Source organism: Nipponia nippon, unplaced genomic scaffold (genome assembly GCF_047370975.1).
Source record: "Nipponia nippon isolate SJK-2023a ecotype South Korea unplaced genomic scaffold, ASM4737097v1 scaffold_1, whole genome shotgun sequence".
Lineage (NCBI taxonomy): Eukaryota > Metazoa > Chordata > Aves > Pelecaniformes > Threskiornithidae > Nipponia > Nipponia nippon.
In genome coordinates this window covers 154173967-154196988 of record NW_028262290.1, presented here as the reverse complement: position 1 = coordinate 154196988, position 23022 = coordinate 154173967, and the positions used below count along the sequence as shown (strand labels likewise).

General features: G+C 37.8%; 1 long non-coding RNA gene across 2 annotated transcripts; it reads right to left on the bottom strand.

Annotated features, from left to right (window-relative positions):
- Positions 1 to 2233: 2233 nt before the first annotated feature.
- LOC148057676 (uncharacterized) lies at positions 2234 to 21659 on the bottom strand. Of its 2 annotated transcripts, XR_015709190.1 has the most exons (3): positions 21553 to 21659; positions 14532 to 14793; positions 2234 to 2467 (listed from the first exon to the last, which is right to left on the bottom strand). It is a non-coding gene; the product is annotated as an uncharacterized LOC148057676 (long non-coding RNA). The 2 variants fall into 2 exon arrangements; XR_015709189.1 differs by lacking the exon at positions 14532 to 14793 and having other exon boundaries at positions 21553 to 21637.
- Between the last annotated feature and the right edge of the window lie 1363 nt (positions 21660 to 23022).

The window sequence follows — 23022 nt, the reverse complement described above, 5'->3', positions numbered from 1 at the left end:
ACTGCATGCCTTCAGGCGCTGGTATAGTTTATATGCACATCGTTTCTAAATCATTGTAAGTAGACCGCATGTTGCCTGTTAGGTGAAGTCTAATGAGCAGTGTTATTTTTAGAAGCAGAACTATATCCTTTGATTTCTATTGTATTTTTTTATTGCTGGAATAATTTTTGTTTGTCTTGTGCTCTGCAGCTGCATATCAAGCTGAATGCTTTGGGGATTTGTTGTTCTCTGCAACAAAGCCTTATATGCTTTCCTGGTCAGTATGTGACTGCACCTGGATCATCTACTGCATTTCTAATGTCTGTAACAGATATTTCCTGTTTTGGGATTCTTTCCATTGTTCTCTGCTTTGAACTTCACTTGCCTTCATTAGGCAAGATGTTTAAATGATTGAAGCCTTGGACACCCGTTTCTGCATAGTGACCCATTACTTGCTCTTCCTTTATTGTATGTAATGTACAAATGTGGAGCTTTTCGGGAGCCTTATCTTGTATGATGATATCCTATTTTTAAACAAAATCTGCATCAGTGCCACCACATTACTTTTTAAACACATGAAGTTAAAATGATGCAAAGCCTTGGTGTATTCAGCTAAATTATTTTACAATGATTTCTTCTTGATTTAATTTAATTAATTAACTACACGTAAGTGTGATTACAAGTGCTGTGGAGTAATTGCTGTCTCTTCCTAAGTGTTTGTACAGAAGCTAAAACAATGAAGGCAGTCCTATGAATAGTAATAAATTTAAGGAAGAAGGTTCAATTGTGTATTTTAATGAAATTTGTATGATATATTGTTTATCTTTTCCCTTGACTATAAAGTGTATAAATACATTAATACAGACAGACAACATATACTGTTATATACAGAACAGTGATTTAAAACCCCAACCTGAAAAACTTAATTTCTTTGTTCCCACAGCAAACAAGTGAAAGAGCTTAAAATTCAGAGTTGGTGAATATTTTCTATCTCATTTAATGTTAACTTAGTAAATAAGAATACATCTAACATTAGAGAAGAGTCTTGCAGTGAAGAGTTGAAATTCTGTTCAAACTAGCACTTGCTAGCTCCTATTAAGAATAAAAGAGAAGGAAAAAGATAAAATGTGCTAGAATAGTTGTGAAGAGAGAAAGTGTTCAGTTGATGAAAAAGTCAGAATTACAAAGGAAGAATATAGCTATATATAGACGTGATAAGTTGAAACCACAAAGAATTGAAGTTTCTTTAGGTATAATCACACAAGCTGAATTCTGACAGAGGTATGCGAGACATTAAGAAGATATAATGAATTATGAGTGGTCAGGACTAAAATATTACATTTCTCCAAAAATGGAATTCTCCCTAGTGCAGAGGTAAAAATGCTTTTAAGGGCCAGGATCTGAGTCATCCTTTTTTCCTTCCTCTTTTTTTTTTTCCCCCTTCACACAGCTGTCAGGGACTTAAGTGGGATTTACTTGTGTGAGAAAAGATAAAAGTAGCAAGATCTAGTATTCTTAAAAATGCTCCATTCTGCTGACTTTGTCACACTCTACTTAATTTATGAAACTTGACACAGTTGGGAAAAATGAGGGAATGGAGTTGTTGTGTTCGTTCAGGCTAAACATACCTAATAAAACACCCTGGCTGATAAGTGCTTCACTTCTTGTTTAGCTGTATTAGTCCAATACAGTGGAGTGAAATACACAGATAAATGATTCCACCGAAGATTTTTAAGACAGTGTCGGAGTTTGTTCGCAGACCATTAAAAGATAAAAAATATTCCAAACTGAACATCTGTACACCTACAATTACCAATGGTTCTTTTAATTTCCTTTGATGTATACACAAAGAAAATCTTCAGAGATGGGGGAAGGAAACTGTGAATGAAATTTCTTCCAACTCTAGATATATTGTTCAAAAGCTTAACAGAACCAATGAATGATGAACGCTTTTCAGGTGGCCATTGATGTACGTGGCCATTTACTATTAGAACTGACACTGTCAACCTGTTTCAAGTTTCAAATGCCCCTTTTTAGTGAAAGGCAAATTCCATTTGCCTCTAGGAAACATAAATGACTGTAACTGAACTGGTATTGTTGATAACGTAGCACACCAAATGCGTATCTTGTTATGTGTTAATGGCATTTACTGGTTTCACTGGGATCAATGAGCTTGACATGAGCTTTGCGCTAAGCAATGTGTTTTGTGCTTGGCAACACGCTGAGCTTTGCCTGCCCTGGGGAGCAGAACATATGAGATAATTATGTTGTTTTATTAGGTCATATTAATCACATGTAAACACATCACACTTAAAGATTTCAAACTTTTCCATGCTGCCTCTTGGCACAACACGAGGAATGCCCTCTTCTTCATTAAATGCTGGGTGGCCCACACGTCAGATCTTACTTGCAGCACCTGTCTGATAGACAATCTGAAAAACCAGCTCAGAGTACAGTGTCCTTATAGTTGTGTCCTGGAGCAATTTATCTTTAAAATGAAGAGAAAAATATAGAAGGGAAGAGGTTAGTGAAATGCTGGTAAATTACAGGCCTTTGCAATTTTGCAGTTCAACCAAATGGTGACTTTCACCGTATGTATTTTCATTCATGTCTATCCCTTATGCTCTGCAGGGCTGCGATCTCAACCAGACCCTTGCAGAGCAGTGCACAGAGAGTAGGAAAGATGGAGAACAGATGACCCCGGCAGGAGCAAGTAACAGATTTGTCTGCACGGATTATCCCTTCTCACTCATGCGCATGATTCTCTTAAGTACACATAAATAGATTTCTTTTCCCTTCTAGCCTTCTGTCAGACTCTCACTTTCACTGTGACCCAGCATCTAAGGTACTACATATTTAGTCATGTATTAGAGAGAAAGAGCCCCTGTTTATCACATCACACGATGGATTTATGGCATAAAACAGCATCTGGGGAGGGTGGGCTTGCTAAATCAGATGCTGATTGCGGGTAATGCTAACCCATGAATACAGGAATTGAAAGCACCATTCTGCAGAAGAGTGAGATGGGATGCAAAGAGTGATCCTCAGACATAATATATGAAACCCGACATGTTGATACTCCCACGGGTGTTTGCCTAATAGCTGGTCTTTAAGCCTAGTGTTATAGTTTTATTTTGTTAGTAAATGCACATGTTTGACATAAAAGGGAAGCACGAAGCCATTGGCTTACGGAGTCTAATCGCACCCTGGTACACCGAGAGCAGAGGGAACATGAATGTAAATGACTTAGTCATGAAACGGCTAGGGCAGGAATCAGATGCTCTGGCTCGCTGCAGAGACAAATGCTTCTGACAACATTTAACTGGTGCAGACCATCAGTTCTCAAAGACCAGGATTTTCACAACACTGAACCAGCTGAAGCATCGGCTAAGGAAATTTTTCCAAGTACACCTTGAATATACAGCCCCTGTGACATAACTAACAGCAGCAATAGTGTTTACAGGCACTGCACTGTAAACAAATTCCAACACTGTAAAGCGTGAAATGTATGTGTCAAGTTTATTATGCTTCCCTTGCCTCGAGCTGATTAGTGCAAATTAATATTTCACACTAATCAGCATGAGCAGTTAACACACAATTTGGATTTACGGAATTCAGTTGATTGCATTAAAAATGTATTTAGGCTATTTTTGCATTGTGCAAATAGAGCAAAAATATCTGAACTGTTCCCAATAAGGGTTTTTTGTATTAGTTCTAGTGTTAATGTCACCCTTCATACAGCAATATACTGTCGACATGGTAGTGGCTTTATGGATATCCAATACTTATAAAATCTGTAGTTCATTCTGAATGAAAAATTCATGCTTAACATTTCTTTTTATAGGCAATGACTTTTAAGTAATTAAAAATATATTTTAAACATATTTTAAAATATTCAAACAAATAATAGGTGGTCTAAAATTTGATTCTGAAACTACTTAAGAAACCCGCTTCTCAGGTAAAATAGTTGTTCTGGATATTATGAAAATAAACCAGTATTTTCATTTAGCTGGATCAAGCAATGCTTACATCGGTTTCCTGCTGTGAAGAAGAAACAAGAATGACCACTCGCCGCTCTAAAGACTAAACACAAAACCCACCTGTTTACTCAGGCTTTCCCAAAACAGCGCACTTATCCTCACAGATCCTTTCAAAAACCAAACAAAGCCTCATGCAGATGTGCCCATCAACTTTTGGGAACATATAACCACTACCATTTCTGGGAAAGTTACTAAGGAAGTTCTCGCTGACTTCTGTGGAAGCTGGCTCAGGTGCAGCATTTTCAGAACTTAATTTAGCTCATAGCTCTTGCAGTTGTCTAGAAAATCTTTGCAACATTGATTTCAAACACCAATGGGATGGCACAGGAACTGTTAGATCAATTTTTTAGATACTGTATTGGATTTCCAACAAGAAGACATCTGAGTACTTTGCACTAATTAACACACACACACACACACACACACAGACACACACACACATTATTCCAAATTAGGAATTAACTTTTGCAAATTAAACTCAATATTTATTTGGACCAGTCTCCAGCTGATGTGGTGACACACATTCACATCCCCCAATGTTTAGACTATGAGTTCTGAGTGTGAGACATCCTGAGGAAATAAAGACCTCTTAGGTTTGTCTAAGGGCAATATCTCCATAGGCCATAAAAATGTACTATGTGGGGGTGTTTTTAAACACAGACATGAAAATTTGCTCTTTGATTTGGCTTTTGGCTATGAGAGCCAATTCTTAATATCTTCTTGCCGAAGTGCAAAAACCTCAAGACAATAAGTGGAGGATTATATAAAAGAACTATTGTAGCTCTTTTTCTTCAGACAAATAAAAGATGTCTGTATTGGGCTGGTTGGATGCCAACCCAGAATCCTGCAAGACTCCTCCCCTAATGTGGATAGCTATTGTATGTTGTGAAGTGGCCCTGAGCCATCTGCATCTCAGTATGAGGTCTGCTTTGTACCACAAAAATCAAATAAATATATTTCATTACCTAATAGTTATTCATAATGCACATTCTACCATTATCATTTAAATGAGGTCGCTTCGATTTTCTTATTTGCTGATCCAAATCCACCAATGCTGTTCCCTCTGATTTGCTTAGTAAAACATATAGAAAATTATGTAATTAGGCTTGTCAGCACAAAGAACGTGTAATGTTCTTACACATCCTGTAATTGCAGCCCATTTGTCAACAAATGACAACTTTAATAAGAGAAGTGCTCACATCATATGGAATGTCCACACAATCCTTTAATAAACACTGATTGAAAAAATTACTGCCACAGCAAGAATATTTTAGGACTTTAGCATGAGGAGGAGAAAAGTTCAACCATAACTGAAAACATATGTCCAGAAGAAAGAACCCAGCTCTCCACACCGTCAAGTCTTATTGCTGATTTAAATTTAGGCAAGTACATATAGTGAAGTATGTTAAACCTGGAAACCTGATCTCGTACACAGCCAGCAAACCCAATTAGAACTGCTTGAACTAAAGCCGTGATAGGGTGCTGTGTCTCCTCTGGATCGAAACCAAATTAATATTATTTGTGCTTTTTTGGACTCCTGACTTTTATGCAGCTCTCATGCTCCTTTGCAACACTTCTATGCTTAATGTGTGTATGACAGTGAAAAACAGACAAAGTGACTTCCTGTCATGGGTTCCTCTCCATGTTTGACAAAGACAAGTATGGACTGAAGCGCAGAGCTTTTGATTCACCTTTTGGCTGAAGCTTCCTATTTCATATCTTAACATGCTGATCTGGATAGTCACAAGCTAAACCGTGGTTAAAATGTCAGGCTTGCAGAACATCATCCTGTGCAGTAAGGCTTCCTATTTAGAAAATCAGACTTCAAGCTTTCAGCAGAGACTAGGAGAGTTAGACAGTCAACTTGTCTTGGTTTTCCTAGGAATGCAACACCCACCTCCCTTAGGTGCTTTGAAAATCCTGGCATAATTTATTTGTCTCTAATTTGTTTATTGAATTCTCTGTTAGAGCAGGGTAAGAATAATTTACAAAAGAAGAATGTGAACTATGAGATTCATATGTTTCCAAATAGAAGGAAAAAGATAGCAGCAAACTAAAGCTTTAATGAGAAGACAATGAATGATTAATTAGTCACCGGTAAATAACAGTACAACTGATGACCGGTTAACACGATAATAGAATAAAAATGTATGTACAAAAAGAAGTGTCCATCATATCTAACCTTAGCATAGTTAGAGTAAAAAAGGTTAAATTGTATTGATTAATCAATTTTATTTATTTTCTTTTACAAATGAGGTAGAAGAATCTCAAACTGAATAAAATTCCTTATCTTTCCCTGGATTGTGTTGGTAGCTCATCTCAAGCGTTGAAGTCCTTGGGATATCCTTCAGACAACTATTTGAGAATTTTCTAGTTTTAAACATATGATAACATGTCCTATGGACATTGTGAAAACTGCACTGTGCTGTAAAACTCATTCTGTATTTATCCATCCCCATGTAATTGAATAAGTAAAAAGGAAACATTGTGAAGCCCTCAGGGTCTCTGCACTGCTGTGGATGCTGGCAGACCCAGCTGGTTAGTGTGGAAAGGGGCATGAGAATCTTTAAATAAAGTCACTCTGGTTGTGGTTGTTTATCGGGATGGTGGCCCAGAATTAATGTGATCACTCCCAGAGTTAAAAGCCTACTCTGCATCCTGTGTTCATCCACTTGAACAGGATCCTGAAAGGTCAGGGTGACTAATACATGTATCACATGTATGACAAATGGGGGTATATGCAGGTCCCTTCCAAGTACATTTGCTGCAAATACGAGTTGTACTGCTTTTCACATGGAAACAAGGATGTCATGTTTGTGCCTAGTCTTCTGAGCATCATGAGAAATAATTTAAAAGCAGATGTACTTAATGGACAGGTGTTCATTTCTGCATGCAAAATCTGAGTGGAAAAATAGGTAAATACGTGGCAGCTCTGGAATAGGTATCCTATTAATATATGTAGGAAACGCGAATCACATATATAAAGCCCCAGTCTGCAAAGGCTTATGCATGATGTATTCTAATCAGGTTTCAGAGCCTAGTGTCGAAAGGCTTACACTTCCATAGGCTTTGACAGGAAGAGACACCGATCCCTAGACAGAGATGCCAAAAAGCACCATGACTAATCCCAGCTATCCATTTCTCATAGCAAGCAAGTCACGAACAACCTATAGAATATACCCAAGAAATACCAAACCTGTGACTTATAATTTATTCATCACTTCCTGAAAATCAGAAGCCTTGGAGAAATCTCTAAATGAACTTGGTATGCTGGGACACCCAAAATCACTAAACATTGAAAAAATCATGACCAAATCAAATAAGTTAAGAAAAAACTGATACAGTTGGGAAAAAATCAGTCAGATCAGGAATATTTATTAAGATAAAAAAAGTCAAATTATTAGTAAGTGTATGAGTAATTTTCAGTCATTGGAATTACCTCTATCCCAAGAAAGTTAGAGAGATGTGAGTATAAATAATGTATAACAATCAACTGTATGGTATTTGAAGACTTTTCTGTAATAAAGTACCACAATCTGGAAGCAAGTAATCTGAGTTAATTTGTGCTTGAAAAGTATGTTTTAGCTCTCCTATTTACAAGGAACACATGATAACTGGTGAAACCCTGTCTCAGCTGTGCTCTAAAAGGACAGAAATGTTTGTAAACTATGATATTGGAAAATTGCCATCTTGACTTTTGAACTCCTGGTGTAATAGTTTGCTAGTTAGTTACTATGGTGATAGTGCCCAAACCATCGACAGCTGCAACATCAGAAAAACTGTGAAACACAAGACTACCTAAAAGGAACAGATAACCTTGTATAAAAAAAATATTTATATTTCATTTATATATCTATCAATTGTCTCATTGTTCTAGTGTCATTGCTATTAGTGTTAATTCTCTCAGCTAAAGTCAGCTACCTACGAGTTAATCTACAGGTAGCAAAGTTACAGAGGAAAGCTATTCATCCCACCTATTTTCATGTGTCTCTTCGGGTGATATGAATCATTTTCTGGAAACACCTCTTCTCTCTCTCTCTCTCCGCTAACTATAGTGTGAACTCATATAACCTATTTAGCTAGCTGAAATGGGTAAAATGAATTGAACATAGGTCAACATTTGCTGTAGGCTTATAGATATTTTTTAGCAAGATGCTTGCTGGAGTTAACAACCATAGATTATAAAAATTGCTGTAAATATGATGATACTGTTGCAGTTTATATAAAATTATGTAGTAACTGTATATATTCACACACATACTCCTTTTCTAAAGAAATAGATTGCATAATGTAAGTTTATGACCATGTGTGTGCACTAGTTATAGTTTACCATCCATTACATATTATCACTGCAAAATCTGTTCCAAGAAGTAATTTGAATTACTGGATTTTCTCCTCCCCTCTCTCATTTTCCTGCTCTTATTTTACTTCTATGACAAGTCTGTCTCTCTGGATTTCAATAGTATTGGTTATGACTAAGAGGATACATAAAGGAAAAGCCTGAGCACCTCTCTGCTTTTTAGTACACAGTATTTAAGAACAGTTCACTGTAAAAAAAACCAAGCTGAGCAGAATATGTACCTATGTACAGAAAATATTTTTTTGTGATAATAAGACTTTATTTTGAGGGTACATTTTCCTGTTTTCTCTGTTTATTATGTACAAAGCATTTTTTATAAAAAATATTGTAAAAAGGGTGAGGTGAGGATAAAAGTGTACTTAAAATGTATTCATACATTGGTTAGGTGGTTCTGTGGAGTGAGCAGAAGGCATAGCCTTATAGCAGTAGGAAAGAACTAATATTTAATATATTTAAGGGAGTAAAAGTAAAAGAAAAACAAGAGAGATGTGAAGATACCTGCTTTTTTAAAATAGCTTTAGTATATTATTATTAGGCACATAATATTCTGGCTGTATTATTTGATGCCCTGAGAACTGTTCCCACTCTTTTTAATCACTGCAGTGCTCAGCATCTCTGACACTCTGTCCATTGGAAGTCTAACTGCAAACCTTCTGAAATCAGCTGAAAGAGTAAAGGCACAGACCTTGATTAGCGTGAGAGATTTAGTACTTAATTCCGAAAGTACCTGAAACCCCCATTGACATCTGAAAATTGACAGAATAATGTGTCCCTGAAAAAAAATATAGATCAAGCACAGTGAAAAGAATGAATATCTTTTGATTTTTAATGAGAATAGCCTCACTCTAGAGAATAAAGACTTTTTATGTGAAAACAGAAATCTTTTCCTTGCTTTTACAAAATAAATGTGATTTTTTTAAATAATTTTTTTTAACATAAAATAAAGCTGTTATACACACAGTCAAGTCTATTCTACAATGTAAATATCCTTTTCACACAAGTTGCAGGTTCTGATTCTATGAGGTGTAGATGTTTCTCATGCTGTGGAGGGGATTCATCTGACCAGATGTAGACTTCCATGGTGGAAACATCCATGTCTGAGATAGTCACATTAGTGTCCTTCTTTGTGACTGAGAAAAAACAGGTATATTTATGGCATGATGAAAGTTAGTTAGATGTCTGTATTGTCAGATGACTCATGCCTTGAAATGCTTTTCACTCACCAGCTATGGTAAGAGAGATTCCAATAAAACTGGCAAAATATTGATGCCTAAAGTTAGCTTAGGTGAATCACATCCTGAGTGAAGAATCTTGATTTAGTGATGTCAAGCACCTCATGCCTTCATGCTCTATTTCCTATTCTTTTACTTTCCCTAAACTACTTGCTCCTCTTTCAAACCAATTCTGAAGAGGAGGGAAGGCGCAATGATTTCATCCACAACCATCCTGTTTCTAAACCTTACTCCATTAAGAAACGGAGTGGTACAACAAGACAGGTGACTGAATTAATGAGCTACTCATGTTAGACAGCTGCAACAATCTGTCAGTGAACACATTTTAACACAATGAATACTAAGATAAGCCTGAAAACAGCATTTCAGAATTTCAGGTATTTCATTCAGTTCAGCAATTCATCCCACCTTGAGGCAGGAGTTTTCCTGTGGAGGTGTCTGTGTCTCTTTCCAAAGGGTGCAGGTGGAGCCAAGACTAGATCTCACCAGCTTATGACTTGTGAGGTGAGCCTTTCAGCCAGTCACCTTAGGCCAGTAGAGATGGAGATACCATCTCCAAGCAGAGTTCGTTCTCCCTGTCCACAGGACCCAAACGAAGCCAGGAAATGAGGAAAGAGGGTTTTGCCTCTCCTCAGGGGCAGGCGGCACAGAGGGCAAGCAGGCCACTGTGCAGACTACTCTTCTCCTTGCTTCAAGGTATGGAGGGCCTTGGTTGAATTCCTTGTCACTTAACTCTCTGATTTCCTTCTAGGAAATGATAAAAAATAGTCACTATAGAAAGAATATGGATGATTATTTTTTCCCCAATTCTGCCAACATCTATGGAAATTCTTGGACTATGGATGCTTGAAGAATTCATTATTGTTCTGTAAGATAGAAGAACTGCATCTCGTAGCTCTCTGTTGAAGACATCAGGCCCAGGAGATTTAAAACACGTTTTAGACCTTTAAAGTGCTTAGTTGTAAATCATAGATGATTCAGCCCTAGGTCTTTTTCATCAATCTAGGGTTAGTGAGTTATTCTTCATTCTGTTTTATTTCCTACTTCTATTTCACTACTTTTTAGATATGTTCTTCAAATAATATGGTGATACAGTCGTCAGGAAAAGATATGTACAAAAAAAGTTTAAAAATATTTTGAAGCAAGCAATACACAATGCTGGTGAGAAAGCTACAACTGAAAAGTTATACGTGAAGCTGGAACCCCGACTTAGAAGAGCAATACGTAATATGATGCATCATCAGACCCCAATACAAAACAAGAAGAAGATGTTATTTTGATTCCTAAATCTTAGTGAAGATTCTGCAGGATAAGAATTACTTAGTTGCACAGCAAATACTGTTCAGTCATGAAAAAGGTCATGAAAACCATCATAATAAATCAACTCTTTTTAAGAAAAGCAGGCTCTATTCACACAATAATGTTTTTTCCTCTGGCATTTTTGCCGGTGTGGAAATGAGCCAGTACCAATGCCTACAGAATTCATTGAGAAATTTTCCAGGCAAGTGGGATTTGCAGGGACAAGGTATCTAACTCACACAGCGTTCATTTTTATGCATTCAATTACCATTTACAACCTGGCCCTAAGCTCATCAGATGAAACTTCTGCTGAAGTGAAAACTTGTACTTATTTTCAGTGAGTGTGGGATGTGATCCAGATGGGTAATAAACTTGTGATTTACAGGCATGAGCTATAGTGCTCTATAGAAATATGCATGAAGAAAAAACATTATGTGTGAGGATATTCCTTTTATTTCAGCATGTCTAAAGGAACACATATGCTGCCTTATTCATTCTTAGCAGCAAGGTCATTTCCCAAAGGACGTGGAACAAAAAAAATTGATCTACAAACAGCTCTTATAGCAGTTACTAAACATCTAGCCTTGAAAATCACTTCTAAAAGCAGAGGATGTATTGTGTTATTGTATATTGTATTTTCATGTTTCACTACCAGAGTCAATATTTCCACTACCATCAGTCAAAGAATTGCACTGAGTCCAGCTGTGTACATTCAATTGTATAAAAGACATTCAGGTGTTACTAGGAGATCTATTATCTATCTTTGAGCCTTTGTCTAGGAAAAAAATAAAGAAAAAAACCTTCTCAGTTAATTAGGAAATTTGATACTAGAAGGTTTAGCAATTTAAATATGTTTCAAATGTATTTTAGGACAGATTCTGCCATCCACCAAGAAAATGCAAAGCTGGGCTGAAAGCACAGGCTGCCCATCTAGTAATCATAGCCACAACTGGATGAAGATTTGCTTGGCTGTCGAACTAGAGCAAAGGGATAGGCAGGAATTAAACTACGGTGGATATTGATAGGGTGAGGAGCTTAAATGTAATGAAGAAAGCAAGTGGAATTGAGTGTAAAGGAGAATTTAGAAAAAGATTTACATAAAAATGTGGGGATAGAAGCAGAATGGAAGGACACAGATCCTTCCTGAGTGTCAGAGGAACAAGCAGATAAACTAAAGTAGAATTAGCCACTGCATCTGTGTGTATGCACGTGTGTGAGGGGAGGAGTTTTCATTCTTCTAGGGAAAATATGCCTGAAATTTCATGGGAAATGTTCCATAACAATAACCACAAATGCTTTCATTTTCTGTTTAGAGGCAGTAAGAATCCAAGATTTAGAGAGGGAAAAAGGTGTCCTAGGAGGTTTCAGTTTGTGCTTCGTGCTTCCCGTATTCCCCATAGTGACGGATTCTGCCTTGTAATCTACCTGAACCACATGTTTCTTGTGTTGGTCCTTTCTCCTAAAAAAGTAGTAAAATACTGCAGGATTTTGTAGTAAGAGTGATTATAGATTACAAACTCAGGTGATGGAACAAAATGGGTCATTACATATCTGAATTTTGTGTTCCACAAGCAATCACAGATCTCTTTAAAAGAGAGAAGATTCATATTTCAGACAATTCTGACAACCAAATATTTGGTATTTTATCTAAAAATCATTGGTTGGGGGCATTTTGGGGGAAAAAAAAAGGAAAACATTTTCCATGAAGGGGGTAAAAAAACGAAAGAAAACATTTTAGTTTTTCAACATTTCATAGAATCATAGAATCATTAAGGTTGGAAAAGACCTCTGAGATCATCGAGTCCAACCATTAGGTACCTAACTGCCAGGTCCACCTCTAAACCATGTCCCTAAGCACCACATCCACACGTTTTTTGAACACTTCCAGGGACTGTGATTGCACCACTTCCCTGGGCAGTCTGTTTCAATGCCTAATCGCTCTCTCCATGAAGAAATTTTTCCTAATGTCTAATCTAAATCTCCCCTGGCACAACTTGGAGCCATTTCCTCTCATCCTGTTGCTTGCTACCTGGGAGAAGAGACCGACCCTCACCTCACTACTGCCTCCTTTCAGGTAGTTGTAGAGAGCGATAAGGTCTCCCCTCAGCCTCCTCTTCTCCAAACTAAATAACCCCAGTTCCCTCAGCCATTCCTCATAACACTTGTTCTCTAGACCCTTCACCAGCTTCGTTGCCCTTCTTTGGACATGCTCCAGCACCTCGATGTGTTTCTTGTAATGGGGAGCCCAAAACTGAACACAGTATTCGAGGTGCGGCCTCACCAGTGCCAAGTACAGGGGCACTATCACCTCCCTGGTCCTGCTTGTCACATGATTTCAGATACAAGCCAGGATGCCGTTGGCCCACTTGGCCACCTGAGCACACTGCTGGCTCATGTTCAGCCGTCTGTCAGCCAGCACCCCCAGGTCCTTTTCTGCCAGGCAGCTCTCCAGCCACTCCTCCCCCAGCCTGTAGCGTTGCATGGGGTTGTTGTGACCCAAGTGCAGGACCTGGCACTTAGCCTTGTTGAACCTCATACAGTTGGCCTTAGCGCATCGATCCAGCCTGTCCAGATCCCTCTGTAGGGCCTTCCTACTTTCAGGCAGATCAGCACTCCCACCCAACTTGGTGTTGTCTGCCAAATTACTGAGGGTGCACTTGATCCCCTCATCAAGATCAGCGATAAAGATATTGAACAGAACTAGCCCCAATACTGAGCCTTGGGGAACACCACTTGTGACCGGTTGCTAGCCAGATTTAACTCCATTCACCATCACTCTCTGGGCTTGGCCATTCAGCCATTTTTTTACCCAGCAAAGAGTGCACTTAATTTCTAACATCTGGCACTCCAGTAAGAAAAAGAAGCCTTCGTCAGCAAATTGGCTGGGTTTGTGAGCACTGGCCCTGACCCTAGTTGCACGAGCTGATGCAGCCATGTGGAGAATTTATCCTTTTCCAAGGGAACTATGGGTGACGCTTCTGCTATCCTTGTGACTTTACTGCAAAGTCTCCTGGAATTTTAGCTTTTAGCTTATTGACCTAGCATCTGCACCAAGGGAGACATATCAGAATCTGTTTTTTTTTTTTTTCTTTTTACAGGAGTTTCCAGTCTTAATGACACTTGAAAAAATCTGGAAGCAGTGAAATGGCAAGGAAGAATGAGAATGCAAAGAAGTCCAAAACTTATTATGTATAAATCTTTTAATTTTTATGCCAATCTTCTGATACTGGGGTTCTCATTTTTGAATGCTTTGGATTACCAAGGAGGATTATTGCTCTCTGTTTAATTTTAATAACTGGAGACTATTAAAATGTTATTACAGCTCAGTTTCCAACAATATATTTGATTGAAAGCAATAGGTGGGGCACTGAAGCTGGAATCCATTTCACACGGGAGCAGGGTGCACTTTTGCTCGCTCTGTGTTTGACAGCATTTTCCTTTTCATAATGTGGAAATCACAGCATGGGCTGGAGGGAAAAGTCGAGCTCGCCAGCACCTCATTTCATAGCCACAAATTTGAAAGCTACAAGAATTGCCACCGGGCAGAGCTGCCTGGTCCTCCTTCCCTTTCCTACCCCTGGGGACTGCCTCGGCACACATGCTTGATGCAGGAACCCTCACCTCCCTGCCTGCAAACAAGTCCAGGGCTATTACGCTCTGTTTGGGTTAAACCCAAAGCCTGATGTTGTAAGAGCTGTTGCACCAGGTGGTGTCGAGCATGCCCCCATTCTCCCTCATGTCCAGGTGTGGGGAGCCCTTGGTTGCGCGTGGTCCTGCTGCTGGGTCTGCACCACAAACCCCTGCTTCCAGGCACGCTGACTCCCATCTCAGATGTGCTCCAATCCAGCCCAATTGTCCTCAAGCTCCACTGCAAATGATGAACCTAAACAGTAAGTTTCACTATTAATTGTATTTCTAGATGTGGAGCTGCAGGTACTCGCAGCTTTAGAGGACATGAATTTCAAAAGTGACAAATTCACTTTGAAAGCTAGTGGGATATAGAAACTGACATGCAAAGGTACTTGGGTACATAAAGACACAGGGAAGCACTCATTTCGGATTCAGAATTAGTCACATATCTAAATCCCGTGGAGAGCAAAGTGAACCAGGTACTCAGGCATTTCTGAAATATTCAACTGCTTCCTCAGGACTCTATCATCGTTATTGTTTTCTATAGCACCTTTGAGAAATAAATAAATATTTGTGTCTCTGCCCCCTCCCCCCAAATGTCATCTAAGTCAACAAAGAATAATTACTTAATTGTAGGGTATTATTTGTGTTGCACTGTTGACTAGAGGCCAACTGCATTGTACAAAATGTAATAGATGATGTCTGTACATAGATTAAAAGTGAAGGAATTTTTTTTTAAACGTAGCATAAAGAGAGCTGTACTGGGTCAGGCAGTGGCCAGAGGAATATTTAACTCTGTAAGGTCGAAGACAGTAATTTCCTGTCTGGTGGGTTGGGTGACTGAAGCACACATCACCGTGTGGATGAGCATATTTCTGATTTACAGCAGATGACAGAAGATAAAATGCAAATACGTTCAAATCACCAGGAGTTCCCCCCCAATCATTATGTTATTATATTTCCAGTCTTTCAAAGAACAGTTTACCTTTTATCAGCTCCTGTTAACTAACAACCTACATCACATCGTCATGCAAATATGAGAAGACAGCTGTTTGAGTCACAAAAGATAAATATCTCCTGAAACAGCTATTGTTTTGAGTTCCTGAGTCTACTAAATAGATATTTTCAATGCAAATAAATGATGTAACCCAAAGTGAATCCAACAATACACTGGCAAAGAAACTTGTATGGTTTTCACAGGAGAATACTCAATCTGTGCAAACAGACTACCATCTGCAAACAGCAACATAAATGGGAAGTGTACATCTGATGTGCCTGCTCACTAGATTTGATCATTCAGGCTGCTGTGTACCCTTATCTTCTTTTGGTAGCCCTATAGGAGGGCATTTTCAAAGCATCTAGTTTCACAATGAGACTTAGGAGCCTAGTATTATTTCCAAATGGGACAGGTTTTTAAGATCACATAGGTATTTTAGTGGAATCAAGACCCTAGTCTCCCTTTAAAATTAAAATCTGCTAATTGTTCACTGCCAAATTCAGAGCATTAGTCAAAAGCAAATGAATCCACTTTTCAAGTTAAAAATAACGCTCCTCTTTTATTGGGCAGAACATTTTTTAAAAGAAAAATCTTAAACAACCACTATTACTTTAAACTTTGAAGACATAAAAAACACTTGTAAAAATTCTTTTGGTTTACAAGGAGCTTGCATTACAGAAAACCGATAAAAAATAGATTAAAAATTAAACATTTATGACCCAAGGAACTGCTGAGCAGACTTTGCTCTGAAGAACATCTGTAACAATAAAACCCAGACTCCTGAAATTTGAATTTGCCTGTTGTGCTTGCTTAATTACTGTACACACTAACTTTTTAGTCTCTGATAGGGTAATGGTGCAGTTGTAAAAAATATTATTCCCTTAGGGATTTTCATATATAATTTCTAGGGAGGAACATTCCCCTCTTGACTGGCACACATAACTGCCGCTACCATTAATGGAAGTTATGTGTTCCATTCAAAGGGAGAGTACACCCTTGAGTATGTAACTAAATCAACAAAAAAACTATATTACAATGATGCTAGAGGACTTAATCTACCAGAGCAAAATATTCAGAGGTGAAGAGTGAGCACAATTTCAGCCTTACCATATATATTAATGGTGATATTACCTTCTGTCAAGGGACTCAGACTACTCTTTAGATATATAAGTTATAGAACTAAAGCACAATGGAATGAAATGATGATGTTACAGAGTGTATTAAGGCTGTTTCGGTTTTACTTTTGTCTTTACTTGCTGATGTAGAGCGTATCTGAATCTCAACACAATATCATTACTGAAACTTTCATCCTGTTTTTAATTTACACTTTGCTCTGGCAAATTGATTTTACATCCATGATCAGGCCATTTTTACAGTGCTGGAGTAACAAAGTCAAAATGAGAATTAGGCTCCCTTAGCAACAAGTTTTGCCTTCAGATATATTGAACTTGTGTAACTGAAAGCTTAACTGGAACCATTTAGTTTTTCTTCTATATTTTTTAAGAAGAATTACAAATTCAAATTAGGATATTGTCCCTTTCCTAATACTAATTTCAGGTATTCTTTTTCAATACCACAATTAATTTTTCACTCTGTAACATAAATCCTGATTTAATGAATTGCTCATAAATTGGCTTTTAATCCCCTTATTTGTATTAACAGTTCTTATTAAGTCATTACCTTCTCGCTTCTGAGTGATGCACAGTTTAGTGCATATAGATGTTTTGCATGAAAAACATACATGGATCATGATTCTACGTATACAATTATCCAATGTAAACAGACATTTAGGAAAGGGAAAGGTAAAGCTAGTAGAGAGCAAATGGTTTTCTGGTTCTGTGTCTTCAGTTTTACTCATCAGACATCAATAACAGAGATGTAGCTTCATGTGTTCAAGCCCAGCAATGACACTGTTTTTACTTTCTGAGTTTTAGAAGGTGACGGGTATATAGAGGTATATATGTACACAAGACAGATTTTTTTTTTAAACTGTCTCCCACATGCAAAAACAAACGTTCCATATCTTTATGTGTGAACTATACATTTGAGTTTAAGATAGATGTCTAATTAGATACTCATTGTAGTAGCTACTTTTTAAAGCAATGCTTGTAGCAGCGTACTATTGAATGAAAACATGTAAATAGAAATAGTATTTTGAAAAATCCTGAGGGAACAAACACATTGCTGGGATATTGGGTATGCACTTTCTAAGTGACTTTAGGCAGAGTAATATATCCCACTAAAGTACTGAATGAGGCACAGATGTAAAGTCATAAAATGCATCTATATGAACAACACTTCTGCATTAAGCCATAGTTAATAAGGTTACAAAGATAACAGTCCTTTTGTTATTTAGTATGGATTTCCTAATTGCAAAACACCTTATGATTTATTATAAAGACTATGATTAGATTAGGCCAAACAAATCAATATGCCTTTAATTAGTGGCATAGCCGCTGCTTCACTATGCTCTATGCTAACACCAAAGCCAAATGAGTTTAAGATCCCAGTGTTCTGTAACAATTTTCTCTAACACTGAAACTTAAGCTTCATTTCATATACAGAGGAAGCCACTATGCCAGCAAAAAAATGAGAACAATTTCTAAAGAAATGCATGAGCTGCTGTGTGTGTTAAAAGTAAAAATAATCACCTTTTATGTCCCATCCAATAGCTGTGGACATGCAATTGTATTTCAACGAAGTACTAGCTTGTCGTACTGCACATTGGATAATATTTCATATTAATTAGTATTGCAGCCTTCTAGCCTTTTTCTAAAGATGTCATTATATGATTGGATACCACTGAGTCACCTAATCAATGAAACAAAAATTACTAACACGGAACAATTAATGGTGACTAATCAGTCATGTTAAATCAGGAAAACAAGAATGGTCTCAGTTAACTCAGTGTGCCCAGACAGTCACTGAACTCAAATATCTGTATTTACAAATCAACAGAAAGTTTACAGACAGGTACTTTTCTAAATGAATATAACTAATGGTCACCATTTCTTAATTTCAGAATTTTCCTTCTTAACTAGTTAATATTATTGTGATATTAAGGAATTCCAGGACAATGGAAAATTGTGACACCAAAAACCCATGGGAATGTATGTTTTAATAGTAAACAGCATGCATGTGTATATATCTACAGAAAATACACTTTTAAAATGCATAAAACTGAGCTTGGTAATAGGGAGGTCACATGGAGCTCTGGGATTACTAGAGTGCAGAGGTCGCCCAGAAAGAGATGTGGTGGCTACTTGGTCATTTTGTGATAAAGCTCTTTCGTTTAGACTTGTAGAACATGTTTAATTAACTTATTAACAGACAAGAGTTAATCTCTGCCAGAGAGATGTGTACTATTCAGTCAAATAACTACAAATGTGTGTGTTTGTTTTTTCCCTCTCTGTGATCTGGGACAGACAGATGATTCTTCTATGAAAAAAATAAGCATGAGATTAAAACTGTGCCCAAACCACAGCCATAAAAAACATTGCCAATGTTTGCAGAGAGATGTTTCAAAGAGACAAACAGAGCAGGAGGATGTATTCAGCAGATACCCAGGGTTCCAAAAGTTTCTCTCCTGCCCTTTTCCTCCGCAACCAAGTCTCTTTTGTCCCTGATTCATGTAAATTAGGGGATCATAGCACCCCATTATAATGTCAAAAAAAGTCGCAACATGTGGCAGAAACCGTCTCCTTTAGCTATTTTCCTCCTCTTGTATGTCCTGAGGAATTATAGGAGTCTAAAAATAGCCATAAATAATAACTATAAAAAATATTTTCAAGATGATTAAAGTCTTGCTCAGTTATGAGCAATTTGCTGTTTCCTTGCTGTTTGGCTAGTGTCCAGTTCCTTCCCTGAGGGCTCATGGGCTACACTATGCAAAATTACATATCCTCTCCTCCCTAGTTCTGAGTTTGCTCTCTGACTCTACTGCTTCTTTTAAATTCCTTCACACTAGCTTTTCTCAATCATCTCCTGTGTGTCTTTAAGCTTTTCTCTTTAGATTCAGGAAAATAATTATAGAAAATCCCTTTTAAAATCTAAATAATTTCTAAACCATTGTTGCTTAGATGTTTTAGGTGAAATAAGATATGTATGTTTTTCACAAAATAATCAACACGACATTTTGACCAACCCTAAATCATCTCTCTTAGCTTTACATAAACAAGCTAATACTCAAAGCCCTCAAAATATGACTTGGAACAAAATTCAAGATTCTTTTTAAGGTTAATCAATGACTCATTTGTTGTGTGTATCATTTCAAAATGATAGAATTTTCTATGTCATAAAGACTGCTGAAATGTCTTCATTAAAAAAGACTTTATTTTAAAATAGTCTTTCACTATAGTAGAAATGTTCTCTTTTTACAGAAATGTCTAACTTGTAAATAAAATTCCTCAATTAAATTTTTAAGGTTTTCAATTTCATCTTGTTGTTAAAAAATACCTCTGTCTCTCACATTTTACCTCCTCGTGTAAAAGAAAGGTCTATTAGAATTTAAAAGATGAAAAAAGTCACCCTCTTTTAGTTTTTATTATGCCCTCTTTCCCCTTTGAGCAAGAGGAAAAAAGATTAGGAAACACTGATTTTCCTTTTCTTTATTCCAAATTCTCACTGCCATATTTTCTCTCTCCCCCCCACCACCACCCTCTATCTCCCCCCCCCCCCGGTCTGAAAAGGTGTAGGAAAAAAGAAAAGAAACAAAACTCTGTAGAGGTAGGATTCTCTGAGATTTTTGCTTTTTTAAACAAGGAAAGAAAATATCATGAAATGCTTCCAAAATATATATTTTCTTCTAAAATGCATTGTGAAGTATAGTTGGTTTTGACAGTTATACCAAATTCCAGATTTAACTGAAATTAGGCTGGCTCCACCTTCTTTACAGCCTCCCACCAGGTATTTATACACATGGATAAGATCCCCCTGAGCCTTCTCTTCTCCAGGCTGAACACTCCCAGCTTTCTCAGCCTTTCCTCATATAAGAGGTGCTCCAAATCCTTTAATCATCCTTGTGGCCCTGCACTGGACTCACTCCAGTATGTCCAGGTCTCTCTTGTACTGGGGAACCCAGCACTGGACCGAGCACTCCAGAGCAGACCAAGCTGCTCCCTCACGTAATGCTCCCTCCCCCTCCTCACATTCCCAGCCTGTCCTTCCTAAAGCACCTGTATCCCTCCATGGCAGCTCTCAGTTGTGTGAGCTGTCCCATCACATCTCTCTGATCCCAGTGGGACAGTAGCCTTGCAACTACACACAGGCTTCTGGGCTTGAAGGAGAGCAAGTAGAAAGTCTCTGGTCAACCTCACTTCAGTTAACACTGCATGTGCCCTTATGAGCACCTAATGACAGTCAATGCTTCCCTCGTCCTTCCAGAGCACAGGTGACATACTTTTTTTCCTTTTGGTATGAACGTAGTTGTTTAGCTTAAGTGATATATCATTCTGGCCAAAGGACATTAGCTAGTGTGTTATTGCATCCTCTCTTCAGCTTGATGCTTAAATTAAAATACATATACGCATACGTGTGTATATATATGCATGAGAAAAACAACTAGAAAGCCATGATGCCATTTCTCACTCAGGTTGAACACCACATTATCTCCTGTATAACTGGACACATTCCAACTCAGGAACACTCCAAGCTTTTTATCCTCACTTCACAGCTTGCTGCGCTAATAATAGAAAGCAGAATAGGTATGGCTTTTATTCAGTCAGTCTATGCATACACCTGGTTATCATCTCTGAAATCAAAAGTGTTTTTTTTCCTAGGTGTGGTGCTGCTGGCAGAGAAGGTTTTGTTTCAGTATCAGACAGGGTGCTCCAAATTTCAGGTATTTGGGAAACAGAGTGAAGGTTCAGTATCACCAAGCAAGATCTCAGGGTCACCTAAAAGCCTCTCCTGATGCAGGTCAATGAGACAGGCAGCTCAAAGGACAGCCTGATATTATTTTCTGTATAATCATAAAAGTTGGTAGTCTTTAAAATACTAGAGCTAGAGGTAGCATACCTGGAACAGTCTGGTGGAGAGCTGTTGTTGCCTTAAATTGATCAGCAGGCAAACAGAGATCTTGACACACAAATGAAGCAGAAACTTGAGCAGGAGAGAGATATGTGCATCTTCCTCACTTACTTATTAACCTTACAAATTACAATTTAACTTATATGTTAACCTATTATTATATAAAGATTCATAAGTTCCAGTTCAGAGAAACTCTCCAGCCAGGAATACTAAAATTGCTTTTGAATAGCCTCACCATAATTACTAGAAATGACAGCTACTTGGCCTTAAAGAATATCAGGTGAATATGAATAGCCTTTATGAAGTTTTAAAGGCAGTGCACACACATATATCTTTCTTCATTGGGTGTGTCTGCGTTGGTGTTTATGGTTGGATCAGGAGTGAGATTTTGAAGTAAATCTTCCTGTTATTGCCACTTAGTATGCTTTGGTTCACACTGCTGAGCTGTCAGAGCTCACAAACTGGATGTTCAAATGGAGCTAAAGCTTGTCTATATTAGCAAGTAGTGCAGTCAAACAGGAGTGGACCCACAGAGCAAACCAGCTGGTGCTGATGTTCAGTCTCTATATGTCAGGAGTTTTACTGTGCACTGTCTCTGGTGCACAGACTGAATAGGCATGAGTGGGTATTATCAAATACAGTTTTTAAAAGTTGTTTAGAGCTATTTATCTTATTTTTCCCAGTAGGTTTTGCTGAAGGAATTCCAGTAGGGATTTTCTGAAAGGTTTTTATTTGATTACAGGTTTAATATTTTCCCTATTTTTTTCCCCTCATAAAATCATGTGCCTTATTCGTCAGGGAGATAGTATGACGACTTGCAAATGGGGTGATGACCACCCTGGAACAATGTTTTACTAAAATGTACTTTGTGCTATCGGAAATGATAAGATTCCTTCTCCCTAGCAAAACCAACCCCCAGTTACACCTTTGGCCAAGAAACAGATAATTTTAAATTTCACTATTAGTTGACCATTTCCCAAATATGTCAAAAACTACTGCTTTCCAAGGTGCCAGTGGATGCTCATAGCTCAGTGAAGAAAAGAAATGAGAATGGACTCAGATAAAAAGGAATTACTTTCACTGTCAATATGTAAAAGGCCTAAACACCAAAATCCACTAGTATTCTGTGCTGGTGTTGCTTTATTTAACCTCAGTGTTTTGCTACCTGTTAATGCCCGAGGTCAGCACCTTTACTAACTGCAGAAAAGTAGTGGCTCAGACTGTGTTTAATGAGACAACACTACTTAGGCAATATCAAAATGGCTCAAACTCTACAAAAAAATCTGTAGCTCTTGATTTTAAGCTGGATCCTCTGGGAATATTAAGCTAGTAGTCAAGGCCAGAGTTCTGACATTCTGTGGCTGCTAGAAGGAGCCCGATGTTAACTCTAAGTATGTGTCTTAGTCATGCTGAATTAGTGCAAAAGACAGACAAGCAAAAGCCATTGCTACTCCATTT